At 40.3% G+C, this 21,709-nt stretch overlaps 1 long non-coding RNA gene across 1 annotated transcript; it reads right to left on the bottom strand.

Moving 5' to 3' along the window:
* Window positions 1-475: 475 nt before the first annotated feature.
* On the bottom strand, window positions 476-17,801 carry LOC122464248. The gene is made up of 3 exons (XR_006288192.1): window positions 17,462-17,801; window positions 10,307-10,314; window positions 476-509 (listed from the first exon to the last, which is right to left on the bottom strand). It is a non-coding gene; the product is annotated as an uncharacterized LOC122464248 (long non-coding RNA).
* Window positions 17,802-21,709: the final 3,908 nt, after the last annotated feature.

Raw genomic sequence — 21,709 nt, 5'->3', positions numbered from 1 at the left:
ATTCAGAAAGCTCGAATAATAACAATCACAGACAGCATATGATAACTGACTTCACATATGTGGTTTATTATTTGACAGATAATCTGTTAATTCAGTGGGCTTTTTGGTACTTAATTTCCTTGTCTTTTTAATTGGCTATCCAAATTGGAATTTTTAAAAGAACGAATGGAAAAATACAATTGTATAATTTAAATAGAATACAAGGAAAAGATTTTCTGAGAATACATTTTCCCAAGACCTAAACATATCTTGTCTATGCCTTTTAGAGATTCTGCATTGACTTCCATGAGCAGAAAGGCAAAAATGGAATTAAAGTGCTTCACGTTAAAAAAATAAAATAAAAATCTGGCACGTAAAACATGTGTCTTTACAAATCAAGTAAGTTTGCTTCTGTCTTGACTTCTGGACACATGTGGAGGCCACTAGGACCTGACCCTACAAAGGCTTATTAATACAAGGTTTCAGAGTAGCAGCCGTGTTAGTCTGTATCCGCAAAAAGAAAAGGAGTACTTGTGGCACCTTAGAGACTAACAAATTTATTACAGCATAAGCTTTTGTGAGCTACAGCTCACTTCAACAGATGGACATCATACCAAAAGGACGAAAGGTAAAAAATCCATTACAATCTACATATCACACAGACTATGCTGAGAGATTGTGTCACACACACTTAAAGAAACTGTGAAACCATCTGATCAACATCCTATACGGCAAACAGGGAAAGATTAAAAATGAGCTCTCAAAACTGGATATTTTCATAAAAAAACAACCTTCCACATACAATTCTTCATGGATAGATGTTACAAAATCTAGACAAGCCATTTGCAACACAAACTTTGCTTCTCTACAAATGAAAAAGGACACTAAACTATCTAAACACTACATGCCATGAGGAGCCACAACAAGGGTTCCCTTAACCCACCCAACAATATTGTTAGTCTTTCCAGCTATACTCTTAGCCCAGCAGAGGAGTCTGTCCTACCTCAGGGCCTCTCCTTTTGTCCCTCCAGGCCCACAAACATGATACAGTTCTGTGGTGACCTAGAATCCTACTTTCGACGTCTCCGACTCAAAGAATATTTCCAACACACCTCTGAACAACATACTAACCCACAGAATCCTTCCTACCAACGCTACAAAAAGAAGGATTCTGCGTGGACTCCTCCTGAAGGTTGAAACAACAGACTGGACTTCTACATAGATTGCTTCCATTGACGGGCATGGGCTGAAATTGTGGAAAAGCAGCATCATTTGCCCCATAACCTCAGCCGTGCTGAACACAACGCCATCAACAGCCTCAGGAACAACTCTGACATCATAATCAAAATGGCTGATAAAGGAGGTGCTGTCATCATCATGCATAAGTTGGAATATGAACAAGAGGCTTCTAGGCAGCTTTGTAACTCCACATTCTACAGGCCATTATCCTCTGATCCCACTGAGGGTTACCAAAAGAAACTACACCATCTGCTCAAGAAACTCCCTGAAAAAGCACAGAAACAGATCTGTGCAGACACATGCCTAGAACCCTGACCGGGGTATTCTATCTGCTTCCCAAGATCCATAAACCTGGGAATCCTGGACGCCCCATCATCTCAAGCATTGGCACCCTGACAGCAGGATTGTCTGGCTATGTGGACTCTCTCCTCAGGCCCTACGCTACCAGCACTCCCAGCTATCTTCGAGACACCACTGACTTCCTGAGGAAACTATAATCCATCGGTGATCTTCCAGAAAACACCATCCCGGCCACTATAGATGTAGAAGCCCTCTACACCAACATTCCACACAAAGATGGACTACAAGCCATCAGGAACAGTATCCCCGATAATGTCACGGTAAATCTGGTGGCTGACCTTTGTGACTTTGTCCTCACCCACAACTATTTCACATTTGGGGACAATATATACCTTCAAGTCAGCGGCACTGCTATGGGAACCCACATGGCCCCACAGTATGCCAACATTTTTATGGCTGATTTAGAACAACGCTTCCTCAGCTCTCGTCCCCTAACGCCCCTACTCTACTTGCGCTACATTGATGACATCTTCATCATCTGGACCCATGGAAAAGAAGCCCTTGAGGAATTCCACCCTGATTTCAACAATTTCCATCCCACCATCAACCTCAGCCTGGACCAGTCCACACAAGAGATCCACTTTCTGGACACTACGGTGCTAATAAGCGACGGTCACATAAACACCACCCTATACTGGAAACCTGCTGACCGCTATACTTACCTACATGCCTCCAGCTTCCATCCAGGACACACCACATGATCCATTGTCTACAGCCAAGCTCTGCGATACAACCGCATTTGCTCCAACTCCTCAGACAGAGACAAACACCTACAAGATCTCTATCAAGAATTCTTAAAACTACAATACCCACCTGCTGAAGTGAAAAAACAGATTGACAGAGCCAGAAGAGTACCCAGAAGTCACCTACTACAGGACAGACCCAACAAAGAAAATAACAGAACGCAACTAGCTGTCACCTTCAGTCCCCAACTAAAACCTCTCCAGCGCATCATCAAAGATTTACATCCTATCCTGAAAAATGATCCCTCACTCTCACAGATCTTGGGAGACAGACCAGTCCTTGCTTACAGACAGCCCCTCAACCTGAAGCAAATACCAGCAACCACACATCACACAACAAAAACACTAATCCAGGAACCTATCCTTGCAACAAAGCCTGTTGCCAACTCTTCCACATATTTAAGTGACACCGTCATAGGACCTAATCACATTAGCCACGCCATCAGGAGCTCGTTCACCTGCACATCTACCAATGTGATATATGCCATCATGTGCCAGCAATGCCCCTCTGCCATGTACATTGGCCAAACTGGACAGTCTCTACGCAAAAGAATAAATGGACACAAATCTGACATCAGGAACCATAACATTCAAAAACCGGTAGGAGAACACTTCAACCTCTCTGGCCACTCAGTAAAAGATTTAAGGGTGGCAATTTTGCAACAGAAAAGCTTCAAAAACAGACTCCAACGAGAAACTGCTGAGCTTGAATTAATATGCAAACTAGATAACATTAACTTGGGTTTGAATAGAGACTGGGAATGGCTGGGTCATTACACATATTGAATCTATTTCCCCATGTTAAGTATCCTCACACCTTCTTGTCAACTGTCTAAATGGGTCATCTTGATTATCACTACAAAAGTTTTTTTTTCTTCTGCTGATAATAGCTCATCTTAACTAATTAGCCTCTCACAGTGTGTGTGGTAACTTCCAACTTATCTGTATGTATATATATCTATATATCTATATCTTACTATATGTTCCATTCTATGCATCCGATGAAGTGAGCTGTAGCTCACGAAAGCTTATGCTCTAATAAATTTGTTAGTCTCTAAGGTGCCACAAGTACTCCTGTTCTTTTTATTAATACAAGTAGTCCTGGTGAGCTCACTACAAGGCTAGATGCTTGAGTGAGGATATTCAGGACCAGACAATTTGTCCTGTCACAGGCAAAAATTCTATTGCTGTGAATGGAAGTTTTGACTGAGTAAGGACTCAGTAAAAACTAAGTAAAGATTTCAGGATTTGGCCCTATATTTGTGAAAATATAGAATTGCATACACACATTGCACTGGGTAGCTCCTCCTTCTCCTTTTGTTAAAGTATTACTCCTTTTTCATCTTTTCAAAAATGATTAATTCTTATTGGGGTTCAGTCTTAGAGTTCTTCAAATACCCAGAGGCAAGGGAATTTTAATACCTACTATTGTTTGTTTCTATCTTGGAGCAGCCCAGTAATGTCACCATTTCCACTGACATGCCACATGTTTAGATAGAACTATGTTGGCCAAAGGTTAAATATGTTGCACCCACTCTGCACCATTTAACTGCAGGAAGTAAAAATCACTTCCCCACCAGCTAACCCCTACCAGCTATCTAGGCCACTGGTGCAAAATTCACCAAACAAGAATAATTTAATGCAACTGAACCAAATGAAGATGGAAATGGAAACATTTTATGAAAAGCTTTTGTGGATCCCTTATCTCTCTATTGTCTGTGTCTCTTTGGCCACGTCTACACTACCCGCCGGATCCACGGGTAGTGATCGATCTATCGGGGATCGATTTATCGCGTCTAGTGTAGACACGAATTAATCGATCCCTGATCGCTCTGCTGTCGACTCCGGAACTCCACCAGGGTGAGAGGCGGAAGCGGAATCGACGGGGGAGCAGCGGTCGTCGATCCCGCACCACGAGGACGCGAAGTAAGTGATTCTGAGTTGATCTAAGATACATCGATTTCAGCTATTCTCGTAGCTGAAGTTGCGTATCTTAGATCGATTTCCCCTCCCCCCCCCCCCAGTGTAGGCCAGGCCTTTGTGTACTATTGTTCTGGGATATAGCCCATTCAGTATCGAGGGAAATATGTCACTGACTACCTTTCCTGACTTCTGCAGGTTATGCTTTCAAGAATGACAGATAAACATTGAGTTATGGTGATAGTCATTGGCAGTGCAGGTGTCAAAGTACCTGCTTTAACAACAAGTTGCTATATGAAGCTGTAGCTATGTCAGTCCTAGGATATTAGTGAGACAAAGTGGTTGTGATAATGTCTTCCACAGACCCACAAGCTGTATGTGGCTTGAAAGCTTCTCCCTTTCACCAGCAGAAGTTGGTCCAATAAAAGATATTAACTCACCCACCTTGTCTCTAGCTTGCCAGGCAATTCCAACACTGCCATATGGACATCTGATCCAGTCCATTCTGGGCTATATGCCATTAGCCTAGGTGCTCTCCAATTTATCTTTCACACAGATGACAAAATACTGGGCCTAATTCAGTGATATGCTCTGGTTGTTTTGGCCAAATGACAAAATTCATCCATAATAACCGTAGCTTAATCAGCTAATTAAACTTCGACTTTCTGGCTGCTTCAAAATCACTGGAAAGGCACTAAGCAGCCAGAGTGTTTTGGTAAATCTGGCCTGCAATTTCCATGTCAAAACAGTAAGGATTTCCATAAGACTTGAAGCACAAGTTTGTAGGTTCTATATTTATCTAGCTTTTTTTCCCTGGTTGTTCTTTGTGCAAACTCAGAGGATAACGAGTAGGTAGCTAGATGGTTTCAGTAACTATAGAATACTTGCCTCCTAGGGGTAAAGTAAATTGAGGAATAGTAACTACTGCAACTAGTTGGAAAAATGCTTGCTGGAACAATTTTTTTCAATCAGAAATTGCAGTTTCATCAAAACTGAAACATGTGTGATAACATCAATTTTAGTGAAATTGTTCATGAGAAAAGATCAAAATAAATATTTTTATTTTTCTCATTTAAATTCAGTAATGTCAAAATATTTTATTTTGATAAAGTAAAAATGTTTCATTTCAACTTTATTGTTGCAATTCATTTTGTTTCAACTGTATTATATTTATTCATGTTTCAACACTATCAAAACAAAACATTTTTACTAAAACTGATAAAAAAAAATATTCTGCCAAAGATTTTCTGATCAGAAAATGCTGTTCTAGCTAAATCAGACTGCTTTACAAAATTATGTTTATTTCACTGAAATTTCATTTCAGAGAAAGAAGAGAGAAAATAAGTTCCTACTTTGTCCAAAGTCCCATTTGAACTTTTTTTGGGGGGAAAAAAAAGTTTGTTTTTCCTTTCAAAGGCGTTCTTCTGAAAATTTTTTTGTATTGTCTTATGATACAGGAGGTCCAAGGAGCAGTGGGAGAGTGCTAGAGGGGAAATATATAAGCTCAAGGCTAATTAAGGCGTGGTTCCCTGAAGAATAGGGAAGGTGGCTGCAGGTTAATTGGAGCACCTGCAGTCAATTAAGGCCCTGTTAGGAACCTAACAAAACCCCCTGCGTCAGGCAGACAGGGAGGGAGGAGGAAGGACTGGAGTTTGGAGGTGTGTTGAGAAATTTGGAAGACCTGAGAATTGAAGTAAGGGAGACTTCTTTCCCCCTAGTGTCTAAGGACTGAGGGTAACCCCCACCTAAGGGGGATGAGGGTAAGAAACCTACATGGGTTGAGAGGGGCTGGGGCTCAGAGCAAGGAGCAAACCCAGACCCCTCCCCTGCTTCCCTCCTCTACCACCTTCCTGGGCTAGTAGCAGGGCCCTTGGCACCCAAAAGCAGGGGCAAAGGGTGGCATCTTAGCTCCCCACCAAGAAAAGCGCAGGACCCACCAGACTAAAATTGGCTGTCTTGTCACAATCTATTATTATGTTATAATATAACACTTTAAAAAGCCAAACTAAATGATTTTGTTGAAATTAAACATTTTGATTACACTAAAACAATTTTCTTTTGACTTTTCTTACATTGAGAATTTTGAAAACTTTGGATTTGATTCTGAATCAAAATGAAAACAAATTCTGAAATCTCAGATTCTTGCACGACATGAACTCTGCACTTTTCTAGTTTCAACCTTGCTGAAAGAAAAGAATTTTTCATGATAGAAATGAAATGCACCAATGATTTCAAATAGGGTTGTTTTTTTTCTGAATTTTCCTCTTATGGGAAATGTCAAAATTTTGACTTTTCATTTTGATTCAGAAATATGAATTTATCGCAGAACAAAAATTCCATTTTCTGACCAGCTCTAGTAAGTACCTACAAAACATGGAGCAGTAACCTCAAATATATTCGTTGGCAAAATTAGCAGTCAGAATTAAAAAAAATCTTCTCCATTACATTGTTTTGTGCCAGGTTACATCTGTTGTGCCACATTAAATTATTTCACTCTTTTTTGCTATTTTAAGACGGCTCCATTATTTCAGGTAACCAGTGCCATGAAGAACTCATTGACTGTACTCCTCACACACCAATGGATGCTTCTTGTTTGTGGCGACTGAAACTAATTTTGGTTTATTGTTCATTTTCAGTTTTTCTCAATCTGTCTCAAATGGGCATCTTAACAGTCCTATGATCAGTGGTTGCCTCTTGCTAGTGCTTTGCAGGTCAAGCAGGACGGGCTGCAGACAGGGAGCTCTGCAAGCCTCCTCCTGCCAAGAATCCCATAGTAACTGCACGATGCTTATTGAATGAATCAGAATGAGGATTCTTTTCTGGGTAACTTCAAGCATTATTCTCCTGCTTTCATTTATAGGGGGAAGCTCATGTCTTCTAAGATACACTATCCAGCACAGGAAACAAAAACAAACTCTTACTGGCAATTTAGTAACATCAGCTCCTAACAGTAACATTTCAAATCTGAATTAGATAGATTCATACCCACACTCCCCGCAAAAACTTTGTGTTCCATAATCTGGGACGTGTGAATATCCATGGGTTGCTTGACCTTCAGAATGTGTTTGTATAATTGCTTACTCAATTAGAGCAACTCACTCTGACCCAGTCCTGGAATTGTTTTGGACAAAATAATTCATTCAGAGGAAAAGGCTCATCTAGTTATTCCTGGCTTCTATGAAACCTTTGGTGGTAATTCTTATTGACAGCAGTGAGTTGTGACATTTATCAGTGAGGTGAAGCTGAGCAGGGTTCCTGACTGATTAACTCAGTCAACCAGCTGCTCATAACTCCAGCCAAGTATTGACTTAGTTGTCTGTCCCCCTGCCCCGCTGCTGTTCTCTTCCCCCCCACCCCCCGCACGCATGCACACACACACTCCTTCAGTTAAAGAAAATAATAGGGAGGAATCCTTTTGCACCATATTTTTATTTTGACCAGACTACTTGAGATTGAAAAATGAAGCATAGACAATATCTTGCTTTTTTAACTTTTTTTTTCCACTATGGAAGTGTGTCAAATATTTATCAATGAAAGAAATCTAAAGCTCAATTTAAATGGATTGAAATACATAAAATAAATGGGCAGGTTTTACCTTGCATTATCAGGATCATTTATTTCAATAGCAATGAGCTTTTTTCTTGTAAACAACCTCTTTGTGCTATCGAATGACTTCTGGAAAGAAAAATAAAATCACATGTAGTTCTTCCCCTCCCTCCCCATTCTTCAGATCCTCAAGTGCAAACTGTGCTTCATGGTCTGAGGTGCCTCCACATCCTTGTTTGGTTGGCTGGGGTTTTTTTAAGCTAAGAAAATGGAGCCAAGAACAGCGATTCCTTGAATGTTGCTTTATTTTTTTCTTTGTTAAAATGAGCAATATAGTTTTAGGTCAAGGATTGCAGTGAATACTTTCTAATTTTGAGAAGCGGTACATTCTGAGTCCTCCAAACATAAACTGGTGGTGGTCCTGTGGCACTGGAATAAAACGGTGCTTGAAAAAAGCCCCATTTGGAAATATGTCTCCACTATCCCAACTACACTTCCATGTGAAACAAGGAACAATTTAGTATTTAACCAAGGTTATTCACACCAAGTTCTCTTCCCCATCCCCATCTCCAGCCTCAAGTAGGAATAAAGAACAATGAAGTATTTCAGACTGGTTATCAAAGTGGGAGATGTGCATTAAGGTCTTTTACGTAAGTTTTGGCCTTGGAATGTTAAATTCACATATCACTGTAACATAAGGTTCACGGTGAATTTTTCTGCAGTGAGAGTTAAAACCTCACAATTACAATTACATAAGGGGCCTGGTTTTCCTCTTACACTAGTATCAATCAGGAATGACTCCAGTGTAAAATTATTAGTCGTCAGAGCAGAATCAGGTCCAGTGTATTCAGTGTCTATCGCAGGTGCTAATTTCATACTACCATGTCAAATTTGGCATGCATGACTAAGAGTACTGCAGTGTCCTGAGGCCTTTCTGCAAAACTATGCATGAGCATGGCCCATCAGTTATACACTATTTCCTGCAGAGTCATTAGGTTAGAGTCCTAGTTACAAAATTGGGTTTACTGATCAACTCAGACTCTCTTGGCCTGAGACAAGGGAATTTAGATGGGAACACCAGTTGTTTCTATGGGACATGCGGTTAACGAAAGAGTCAGTATTGTAGATTTCCCCCTCTTTGATCCCTTCATTTCTGGAGTAACATCAAGGACAACCCCCCAAGCTTCAGGAAAAAAAAAAAGTAAGTATTTCTAGAACTGACATTTTCAAGGACCAGTGAATTAGTGAATCACCCATTATTGGCACTGATGTGTTGTTTCCCTAATTGCTATGTTTGAGCAGATATTTCTAGAAATGGCAATTCAGCATGGGAAAGGACATGACATTATTGGGGCATTAAGTCAGAGGTGAGAAAACCAAATAGCAAGTGGGTGGATAATCTGGATACCTTACATTCAACATCACAGAGCTGCGAGATTAGTGGAGCTTTGGTGCTCTCAATGGTAGCAGTAATACTAACTTCTCATTTTTGTGCATTAAGTATCGGCCAGGATTAACACAAAGGCCATAACTGAGGCCTTTAAAACTCCTGGAACAGAGCCCAAGTTAGAGCTGAGAACCGCACAAGAGGCTGGTAAGGGAGTTAGTGGGGGAGAGGCAAAGGGGTTTGGTGTCAATCAAACAGAAGAGGGCTTCTGAGAGATACAAAAATGAGGTCAACTGGCATCTGGAGGGAGACAGGAAAGGGCTTGTGGGATGATGAGAGTGCTTGCAAGCTGGAGTTTACTGGCTCATAGCTTCTCTCCAATGTGACTACAAACCAAGTAAGTTGCAGAAACTTGAATACATTTGAATCAGGACCCTGTCAAACTATATACTGAAACTGAATACTATATAGCTATTGTCTGGAGGTGTGCATGTATAGACAGAGTTAGTATATATGTATATATTAAATATATGAATGTGTAAAACATATGTATATACATATAACCATCTTTTTCTTGTATAAACATCTTACCGTGTCCATATGCATAATGCATGAATGCTAAAGAACATTTGGACCTCCAGACTCAGGAGCAGAGTGAATTTTCCATCTGTTCTTATAGCAGGTCCTTTAAGAAAAATAAATAAATTAAAGCTGCACATTTGAAATGTTGTGGTTTCTTTAAACATAGCTGAGAAAAATGCCATTTTTTTATTTCATTTCTCTCCAGTGCATTATGTTGTGACAAGGCAGTCATGTTACATAGTGTAATAGGATGTGACTGATACCAAATGGTGTGTAAAAGATTTGATCTCCTCTCCTTGTACCATAAAGATGCTAGAATATATGCAGCTGGATTTGTGGGTTTTGTCCCTCTTTAAAAAGGAGTGAACAGAAGATGCTCAGTTTGATAGTCCTTTAACAGAACTGTGTTTAGAAGCATTGCAAATACCTCATTTAGACCCACTAATTCAAAAAGTAGCTTCACCTTTGAAATATGCACATATTCATATTTCGTCCCACAAACTTATTGAGAACCGATTTCTATTAGAGCCTATAAAGTAGGGTTTTAGACACCTAATCCTGTAACCCTATACTACTAGCTGCACCACATGGCTGGATATATACGCATGGTCACTGACCCACTAGCTTGGGCCAGTTTGTTTCCAGTGTTGAGAAATAAAAGGGGAGGAGGAGAAAGGAGGACAAGAAGTGCGGGGGGGAGCTGGATGGAAGGAAATTTGTTTTAGTTCACACTTCATTCCTTAGCAAGGTTAACATTCTGCACTTCCTGAATCCCGAGCGTTTGAGACAGACGTATTGTTTCACGATCATGGCAGACGCACCCACATCCACCATAAATGCATTTGCCAAGATTGATCTCATTCTCTGGTGTAAGTATACTTTTAAGTATATATTTAATGGAGTTACACCAGAGACACTTTGGCCTATCAATTTTAATTGGACTGGGTAAGCTAGGTCTGAGCAGACAGGTTAATTGGAGGTTCAGATCCTTACAAGGCCCTTTGCAAAAAGAAAAGCACTTTTACAATAAAGTGGACTATACTTACTGTAATAAAACAAATAATAAAAACCAAAACAGACTTCAAGAGATTTTATTGGTGGTCTGTACAAGACATCTCTGATGTTCAAAGATCAACACAACCAATTCAAATACATCACAGAGGGCTAAGTGAGAAGAAGGAAGACAGTGTATACACAGAAAAGATAAGGAGTGAGCTCAGGAAAAACCATGGGAGTTGCGGATGCACAAGAAACAAATTAAAACAAACATTACTCATTTGGGTAACAAGAATGTACAATTAAGTCATAATATTTGCAGAATACTCCCTCAAATTTAAACAGGCCTAAATCCAAACAGTGGCAATAACTTTGTGTACATTTCAACAGTATCAATGGCATGCACTTCCAGTCACAGCATTAATACACAACTCTCAAAATGAGCAAATAGTGAATACATGCTTTTTAAGACAGAAAATATCATATTGCTTCTATATAAATCCATGGCCACATCTTGAATACTGCGGGCAGATGTGATCACCTCATCTCAAAAAAGATATATTGGAATTGGAAAAAGTTCAGAAAAGGGCAACAAAAATAATTAGGGGTATGGAACGGCTGCCATGTGAGGGGAGATTAATAAGACTGGGATTTTTCAACTTGGGAAAGAGATGACTAAGGGGGGATATGATTTAGGTCTATAAAATCATGACTGGTGTGGAGAAAGTAGATAAGAAGTGTTATTTACTCCTTCTCATAACACAAGAACGAGGGGTCCCCAAAAGAAATTAATAGGCAGCAGGTTTAAAACAAACAAAACAAAGTATTTTTTCACACAACGCACAGTCAACCTGTGGAACTCTTTGCCAGAGGAATTTGTGAAGGCCAACACTATAACAGGATTCAAAAAAGAACTAAATAAGTTCATGGAGGATAGGTCCATCAGTGGTTATTAACCAGGATGGGCAGGGATGGTGTCGCTAGCCTCTGTTTGCCAAAAGCTGGGAATGGGTGACAGAGGATAGATCACTTGATGATTACCTGTTCATTCCCTCTGGGGCACCCGGCAGTGGTCACTGTCGGAAGACAGGATACTGGGCTAGATGGACCTTTGGTCTGATGGAGTATGGCTGTTCGTATGTTTTAAATACAATTCCTTTGAAGAACAGGGAGCATACCTAAAGTGTTCAGGTTAATATATGCAATATGTCAAATTAGTCTGTTAATAGATCAGTTCTAGAAGCAAGTACTTCAGATGGACACCTTCACAAGTACTTAGGTTTATCATCATGCTTACAAAATTCTAGAAAAGGTGCTAGAAAATCTGGTCTTTCCATCAGAAAAACATTGGAGTTGGACTCTAGGAAGCCATTCAAAATCCCTCATTCTAGTCCATAGTCAAAACTATGTAGTCTGAATGTGATATATGATAACAGATCTACACAATACATCATGCTGCTTTAGGAGAATGGGAGTTACCAAACTGGAACAAACCAAAGGTCCCACTAATACTGTATCCTATCTCTGATACAGCCTAGAGCTGATGTTTCAGAGGAAGGTAAATTAAACTATAACCCACATTTCAAAATACAAGCAGTTCAGCAGGTGAATAGTTACAAATTCAGCAGAGCTGTAAGGAAGGGGGCTATGTAAGTAATATTAACAATAACAGGCCAAATTTGCAGAGCTATATGTGCACAGTTTAGGGTGTCAATCTTTTGGACAAAAGCAGCTTTATGCCACTGTTCTGCTCCCATGCTCATCCAGTTACATTAGCCGCAAATGTTCCAGTGTCAGGCAGGGATCATCCAGAACACAGTGACACACTGGCATGCCCCTTCCCCCACTTGGTGACCCTGACCCAGGTGAGGTGTCTGGGACCAGAAAATCCAGTTTGTCTCTCACCAGCACTCCTGTGTATCACAAAGGTATTACATCTATCCAAGCTATGATGTATTATTATTCATTTGGCGCCCAAGCAGTACAGTGGCCTTTACAGAGTAGTAAAGTAGACAGAGTCCCAGCACTGAACCCAGGACGGCAGCCATAACACAACAAGTGTTAGTTACACTGAACAGCTAAGAAAAAAGGAGGAAGTTTATATAAGTTCCCTTGGTTAGGCGTGTACACGCTTTCATACATTTCACAAAGCCCTGGTCTACACTACCAACTAATGTTGGTATAACTACATCACTCAGGGCCATGGAAAATCCACACCCCTTGGCAATGTAGTTATATCAATCTAAACTCCGGTGTAGACAGTGTTATGTCGATGGAAGGGCTTCTCCCATCCATATAGCTACTGCCCGTCAGGGAGGTGGCGTACCTGCACCAGAAGCTCTCCCTTAGGCATAAGTAATGTCTTCACTAAGCGCTACACTGCTGCAGTGTTGTAAGTGTGGACAAACCCACACTATCTCTCCCTCTCTGTCTGTGAGTTTGTTCTAGGGTTTCATTTTGGACAGTGACAAATGGAAAGCTGTTGGAAAGCTACTTTTAGCAGGACAAAGCTGTAAACGTTCTTAAAGTGTTTGTAGATTCCAGTGCATGGCAGGGTCAAACAGGCTTGAGTTTTTCAAATATTTTTGGTTAAAGATTAATTAAAGGGCAATTGCATACCTATTTGGTAGCTGTGTATTTATTTGGAATGTTAACTGAGTCTTAAAACAGGAATAATAGAGGATTTCTTCATTCAAAGCTAATAAAACTTAGCTATTCAATATTCATACCTCGTTATCAGCCAGAATTATATAGTAGGACCTTGACTGATTGTAAAGCATGCAACTTGAACACAAATAGCATTATCAAAATGGGACTCTCGCATCGGACTCCTGAAGAGGACTATCAGGTTAATATGTAAATACTGTAAAGAGAGAAAAGATTACATTGCAGCATTTCCCAGATGTTATAATGCATGAGCTCAATTCAATTAAAATTCTTTCACAGCTTCCTAAGTGCAAAAAAAGGAATCCAAGGCCACTGAAGCCATGAAAACTGGCTTCATATCTGGCTGGTTGGTTCAGCAAGAAATCAGTAGTCCCACAGAAAAACTTCCAAAAATGACTTGTATGGTATGCCAAGAATCCAAAAGTTGCAGTGCCCTCTAGGAAGTGAAAAACACAGCCATACAAATTAAGAGTTGGCGAACTGCTTGGGAAAAATTAGAGCCAGTCTGAACCTTCATCTGTTCCTCACACTCTGCTTGAACCAATTTCAGAGTCAGACCTATTTGCACAAGGCCCTGCTACTGCTAGAGCTCCCTTCTTTTCTCTCCGTGAGGGCTCAGCTGCCTCCCCTTTCTTTCCTCTAACGTGTAGGTCCCTCCCTCCGGCCCAGGCTGTTTTCTGAATTCTTTCAGTGGGACTTGGCTTCTTTCCTGCCAGGAGGTCTGTCTGTAAACAACACAAATTAAAACCAACCAACCAACCCTCCCTCCCCCAAAAACAAACAAAAAACCATCAACCTGTATATTCTCTTATATAATTATTTCCACTCAACTTCCCAAACTATCTGTCTGTCAATAGTCTCACGCCCTCTGGGGCATTCTTTCCTTTTATTCATTTCTTTGTGTTATTTCCTATGTAAAGTCCTTCCTGCCCCTGTTAACTAACCATTTTTAAATACACAAACTAGAGATTTGCCTGTCTGACTTATAAACTCAAACACAGATCTATAATGTAGAGAACTTTCCATGCCAATGGAGGGAATGGATGTGCCCTTTAGTCACCTGGAAAGAACTTGCCACTGGTCAGGGCAAACATGGAAGAATGACTACAGAGAACATGACACCTTTAAGGGCAAATGAGAGAATAACCTTCTGGAACAATAAACAAATATCTGTATTACAGTACTTGTGGGGAGATCAGGATGCTTGCAGGTTCAAAGACTACTGTGCCTGAATGTATGTGGGGGAAGGGTGGGCTTGAAAAGTTTCCATCAACAGTATTTTTTTATGAAAAATTGGGTTTTCAACAAAATGAATTTTTGTGTGTGGAAATTGTCCTCTTTCCATGGAAAAAGTCAAAATTATCCCCAGAAATGGCCCTCATTTTCCAAACAGCTCTAGTATGCTAAGCCATCCCATCCAGTCCAAAGAACCATGTTCAAAATAGCAAGGACCTGAGTCTGTGTCCACTGGCAGTAATATTGTTATGCTATACAAAGCACACGGGATCTTTTATAAGAGAGAAGGCAAATACACCATATTTATTGAAAATACAACAGTTAGCATATGCTTTTCAGTCATACACATAGTCCTGCCTGTTGATGTTTTAATAGTTACCAGTCTGGAGTCTGGATCAATCTAGTGGCCAGCCAGATTGGTCGCAGAGGAGAGCCGGGCTTCGTTGGTCACGATCCGATGCTCCTGGAGTATTGGAGTATTGGCAAGACGAACCCAAAATCCCATGGCAAAGCACCCTATTCATCGATGAAGTGAGCTGTAGCTCACGAAAGCTTATGCTCAAATAAATTGGTTAGTCTCTGAGGTGCCACAAGTACTCCTTTTCTTTTTGCGAATACAGACTAACACGGCTGCTACTCTGAAACCTATTCTTATAGTTTCTTTTCTCTGTTGAAGTCTATGGATTTTGCTGTGTCAGTTTGTGACAGGTTACTTCTTAATTGAAGTTATCTTCTGATGTAAACATTCCAATACACCTCCGAGAAGGTTATCCTGTCCTGGTTCCGATTTAATCAATTGTCCTGTCTTTAGGGGTGCCAGCCTTCACCTCAGGGTCATCAATTTGCCCTTCCTTCATTATGGATGCGTGTTGATGATTTTCTGGCATCGTTAAGACTCTTTACTCCTTTTTCCTTGACCATCTGGCTATAACAATGGCCTTCACACCGTATCTTTTCCTGATGCATACATTCCTCATTCACACAAACATTCTATTTACAGAGACCTTTGAGAATACAAACAGTGTCAGTTTATTTTAAATCTCCTTAACATAGACACAATACAAGATCCTGTCTTTTACTTACTAAACCTTAAAAACAAAGACATGTATATTTAACTAGAGTGCCTAATTTGTAATACATAGAGAAAACCCTGGTAGACATTATAACTTATCCTAAAACAAAAGGGTGACCATAATCAGTCATAAGGATTGTTCTGGTCTGTCCCTGCCTTAACATCAGTACAGACACTGGCAGTCTTTCAGATGCATTCCTACCAATGTCCCAGAGGGTCATTCCTTTCTGCTATTCAAAAAGGGTGGCTAGTAAAATGAAATCAAGACATACATTAGTACCTCTATTCTTATAGTACAATTATAAAATCCCGCTCCTACAAGATAAATTAGGAGTAAACTCTATCAAGACAGTGGAGTCAAACTGGTGTTAAGAGAAGAAACAGGTTGTTAGACTCCTTGAATCTATAGGTTCAAATCTCAGCAAGATATGCTCAGCCACTTATTCTTCTGAGTTGGGTAATAAAAGGAGTTCCACACCAGCTTGCTGCAGTTTGTTCTTTCAGATGAGAGCTCAATGCCTAGGCCCTGCTGTCGGTTCTGGGTGGATGTTAAAAAATTCCACTGCACTTTTCATAAAGCTAAGGTTTTACCCTGGTGCCTTCCCTCTTCCCACTTTGTTGTACTACATCCTCCTGCCCCTAAGGTGTCTGCATTTTAATAGTAAGTATACAGCTTGCAAAGTGCTTTGGGATTCTCTGGGATGGAGGCTGTTATCTAACAGTAAAATATTATTACAACATGTATCTTAAAAGTCTCCCAAAAATGTAGACTGAAGGAAAAGGGGCATTTTTATGTGCTTGTATGAGTGAGTGGATGCTTGTTGACATGGCTACAGGAGAGATGTTAAATGTATTTCACCTAGCTGGTAGGATGTCACAAGATGTGTTACTCAGTTGCCCAAGTTTCAGAGTAGCAGCCGTGTTAGTCTGTATCCGCAAAAAGAAAAGGAGTACTTGTGGCACCTTAGAGACTAACAAATTTATTTGAGCATAAGCTTTTGTGAGCTACAGCTCACTTCATCGGCTGCATTCAGTGGAAAATACAGTGGGGAGATTTATATACACAGAGAACATGAAACAATGGGTGTTACCATATACACTGTAATGAGGGTGATCAGGTAAGGTGAGCTATTACCAGCAGGAGAGTGGTGGGGGGGGGGGTACATTTTATAGTGATAATCAAGGTGGGCCATTTCCAGCAGTTGACAAGAACATCTGAGGAACAGCCGGGGTGGGGGGAGGAATAAACATGGGGAAATAGTTTTACTTTGTGTAATGACCCATCCACTTCCAGTCTTTATTCAAGCCTAAGTTAATTGTATCCAGTTTGCAAATCAATTCCAATTCAGCAGTCTCTTGTTGGAGTCTGTTTCTGAAGTTTTTTTGTTGAAGAATTGCCACTTTTAGGTCTGTAATCGAGTGACTAAAGAGATTGAAGTGTTCTCCGACTGGTTTTTGAATGTTTTAATTCTTGATGTCTGATTTGTGTCCATTTATTCTTTTACGTAGAGACTGTCCAGTTTGGCCAATGTACATGGCAGAGGGGCATTGCTGGCACATGATAGCATATATCACATTGGTAGATGTGCAGGTGAACGAGCCTCTGATAGTGTGGCTGATGTGATTAGGTCCTATGATGGTGTCTCCTGAATAGATATGTGGACATAGTTGGCAATGGGCTTTGTTGCAAGGATAGGTTCAGGTTGGGGGGCTGTCTGTAAGCAGCACACAGACCATGCTGACAGTTTGTGCCACACACTCTCAAAGAAACTTTGGAACCACTTGATCAACATCTTATACAGCAAACAGGGAGAGATTAAGAATGAGCTCTCAAAACTGGATACTCTCATAAAAAAACAACCTTCCACACAAACTGCCTCGTGGCTGGATTTTACAAAAACTAGACAAGCCATTTACAACACACACTTTGCTTCTCTACAAATGAAAAAGGACACTAACCTATCTAAACTACTACATGCCACAGGGGGCCACAATAGTGGTTCCCTTCACCCACCCAGCATCATTGTTAATCTATCCAACTATACTCTTAGCCCAGTAGAAGAATCTGTCCTATCTCGGGGCCTCTCCTTCCGTCCCTCCACCCCCACGAACATGATACAGTTCTGTGGTGACCTAGAATCCTATTTTCATCTCCGACTCTAAGAATATTTCCAACACACCTCTGAACAACATACTAATCCACAGAGACCTTTCAACCAAGACTACAAAAAGAAGGATTCTGGGTGGACTCCTCCTGAAGGTCGAAACAACAGACTGGACTTCTACATAGAGTGCTTCCGCCGACGTGCACGGGCTGAAATTGTAGAAAAGCAGCATCACTTGCCCCACTTAGGTTTGAATAAAGACTGGGAGTGGATGGGTCATTACACAAAGTAAAACTATTTCCCCATATTTATTCCCTCCCTCCACCCCCCACTGTTCCTCAGACGTTCTCATCAACTGCTGGAAATGGCCCACCTTGATTATCACTACAAAAGGTTCTCCCCCTCGCCCCCGCTCTCCTGCTGGTAATAGCTCATCTTAAGTGATCACTCTCCTTACAGTGTGTATGGTAACACCCATTGTTTCATGTTCTCTGTGTATATAAATCTCCACACTGTATTTTCCACTGAATGCATCTGATGAAGTGGCTGTAGCTCACGAAAGCTTATGCTCAAATAAATTTGTTAGTCTCTAAGGTGCCACAAGTCCTCCTTTTCTCAGTTGCCCAAGTTTCTCTCACCATTGAATCCGGTGTGAGTCAAGTTGTCATTTATAATGTTTAGTATGTTTCCTGTAAACATGCAGGAAATATTTGTCTGAAGATCTGAAGAAAACAACATTGATGTTCACAGAGAGATGACAAACTACTTGATGAAAGAAATAATTTTCAAGCAAAAGTCCAATGGGAGAAAGAGAGCCTGTTTATTCACACAAAGATCAAAGCAATTTTCCTATGAACTGATGCTAAATATTTAGTTCTTGACTAACTAGTAAAGGTGACTCTAGACTGCTTGAAAAAAAGGAGACAAATCACTAGTAAGGCCACATATTATTATTTTTATTATTTGTATTACCATTGTGTCTAGGGCCTCAACTGCTCAGGGTCCCATAATGGTAGTTGCTGCACAAACCCTTAGTAAGGACAGTTCCTGTCCCAAAGCATTTATAATGTAGACATACAAAAGGTGAGAGAGAAAACACATACAGATTAGATTGGTATGAATTTTCCTTGTAATTTCCAGAAACCTATTGCATTCAGTGATCATTAGTAAATCAATCTAGACTAAATTTCAGTGGAATTACATAGTACGGCTACATGCATGGCGGGAGCATTGACTATTCACATCCAGTGAATGTCAAATTAAATGATAATGGTACATTTTTAAAAATGCAAACTTTACCCAATTTCCTGCAGAAATTTTGTGCCACTCTTTACTTGAAATAGACAGTAGTCCTATCCTTCCAATCCAGTGGAATTCAGTCCTTCAGCAGGAGACCAGACCCATCTATGGAGCAACCCTGTGCCTCTGCACTGGTTTCCGGATAATGCAGATTGATTGGAGCAACACTGAAATGGCTTTCTCACCTGGCAGTGCTCTCAAGCAACTGTCCGTAAAGTTGAGTTCTCAGGCTTAGACAGGTTTCAGAGTAGCAGCCGTGTTAGTCTGTATTCGCAAAAAGAAAAGGAGTACTTGTGGCACCTTATAGACTAACCAATTTATTTGAGCATAAGCTTTCGTGAGCTACAGCTCACTTCAAGCACTTTGCAAAAGTTAATGGAGTCAACTTTTCACCAGTTTTATGGTACTAGGGAGGGAGAAGGTGATACAAGAAGGGGAATAGTGTGCATCCCTCTATGCCCACCCTCTCCCACCCATTCCCTAGCCACAGATCCCCATCAGTGAGAGGTCTCTCCATTCCAGGTCAGAGGGACAGTGGCCTTGATGCTGCTGAACCCTCCCCTCCATTTGAGAGGGGGAGATAAACACACAGTGACCCCAGTTACATTGATAATATTGGGGGAATGATTGGGCTAATGGATTCTCCAAAACTAAGTGTAATCCACACTTTTCTATTCTATTCTATTCTATTCTATTCTATTCTATATAGATCCCGATACTCAGCACTGTAGTATCTGAGCACATTTCAGTAGTGCATTGAGCAACTGTCCCTGGCTAACATCTGTGACACATGGTTCATTCTTTCTGTCACTTGCATTGCTCTCCTCCAGAGCAAGATACAAAGAGTAAGGTGAGCAGGGAGTGGTTAGAGGAGAGTTAGTAAGTGAAAAATGTATTTTTGCTCAAAATGAGCCACATACGTCTCTGAAAAGGATGTCATTTGCTTTTTACACTGCTACACGCTCACCCATTTTGAAAGTCAGTACAATTTCTTGAAGACAGTCACCACACTTGTACTTTTTACACTGTTTTACAAAGAAAATGTGTTTTTTTAACTTCCAATTGCTAATGAAAAAATATAAGAATTATCGTTTTATACTGTAAGGATTAATCTTTCTCAGTATGAGCTGATAATATGTAAGCTACATTAGCAAAATATGATATCTCAAATTAAACAAATCATCATCAGCTTTTTAGATCCACAACATGCGGAAATAAATGAGAGAAGGGAAAAAAGGCTCATTAGGTTTTGTAGTCATCCCCCTATCGGAACAAGAATGTTTCCTACTGGATAAGCACTAATATTCTGTGCAGTTTAGTTTTAAAAGTCCCAAGCAATGGGGATTCCATCTCTTCCCTTAGGAGATAATACCACAGTCTCATTGATTGTACTATCAGAATGGTTTTTTTCTGATATTCACCCAAGTTTTTCCGTTCTTTAATTTTATTTAATGCAGTCTAGATATTATTATACTTTCTGGTACTAGGCCTGAAGGCTTATCCAAATGCACTTATTAGAGTTGATCACAACATTTTTAGATTAAATGATTTTTGTCCATTTTTGTCATGAAAACCAAAATGTTTCATGGAAACATATGGATGTGAACAATATTTTCAACTGAAAGGTTTCTGAAGTCCTCAGTGGACTCTGGTCAATTGTTAAGAGAAAGACTCAAAACCTGACCTCACAGTGCAGCAGTGCACAACAGTGAAATTAGCAATGCAGGAGTCTGTACTGGGACCAGCTCTGTTCAACATATTCATAAATGATCTAGAAAAAGGGGTCAACAGTGAGGTGGCAAAATCTGCAGATGATACAAAACAACTCAGGAAAGCTAAGTCCAGAGCAGACTGTGAAGGGTTACAAAGGGATCTCACAAAATTGGGTGACTGGGCAACAAAACGACAGATGAAATTCAATGTTGATAAATGCAGAGTAATGCACATTGGAAAACATAATCCCATGTATACATACAAAATGATGGGGTCTAAATTAGCTGTTACCACTCAAGAAAGAGATCTTGGAGTCATTGTGGATAGTTCTCTGAAAACCATCCACTCAATGTGCAGCGGCAGTCAAAAAAGTGAACTGAATGTTGGGCATCATTAAGAAAGGGATAGATAATAAGACAGAAAATATCATATTGCCTCTATATAACTCCATATTACGCCCACATCTTGAATACTACAGATGTGGTCGCCCCAGCTCAAAAAAGATACATTGAAATTGAAAAAGGATCAGAAAAGGGCAACAAAAATAATTAGGGGTATGGAATGGCTACCATATGAGGGGAGATGAATAAGACTGGGATTTTTCAACTTGGAAAAGAGATGACTAGGGGGGGATCTGATACAGGTCTATAAAATTATGACGGTGTGGAGAAAGAAAATAAAGAAGTGTTATTTACTCCTTCTCATAACACAAAAACTAGAGGTCCCCAAATGAAATTAATAGGCAGCAGGTTTAAAACAAATAAAAGGAAGTATTTTTTCACACAACACACAGTCAACCTGTGGAACTCCTTGCCAGAGGATGTTGTGAAGGCTAAGACTATAACAGGGTTCAAAAGAGAACTGG

The sequence above is a fragment of the Chelonia mydas genome, chromosome 2, assembly GCF_015237465.2.
Source record: "Chelonia mydas isolate rCheMyd1 chromosome 2, rCheMyd1.pri.v2, whole genome shotgun sequence".
Lineage (NCBI taxonomy): Eukaryota > Metazoa > Chordata > Testudines > Cheloniidae > Chelonia > Chelonia mydas.
Note: the sequence above shows the minus strand (reverse complement) of the source record. Positions and strands in the feature narration are given on the sequence as shown.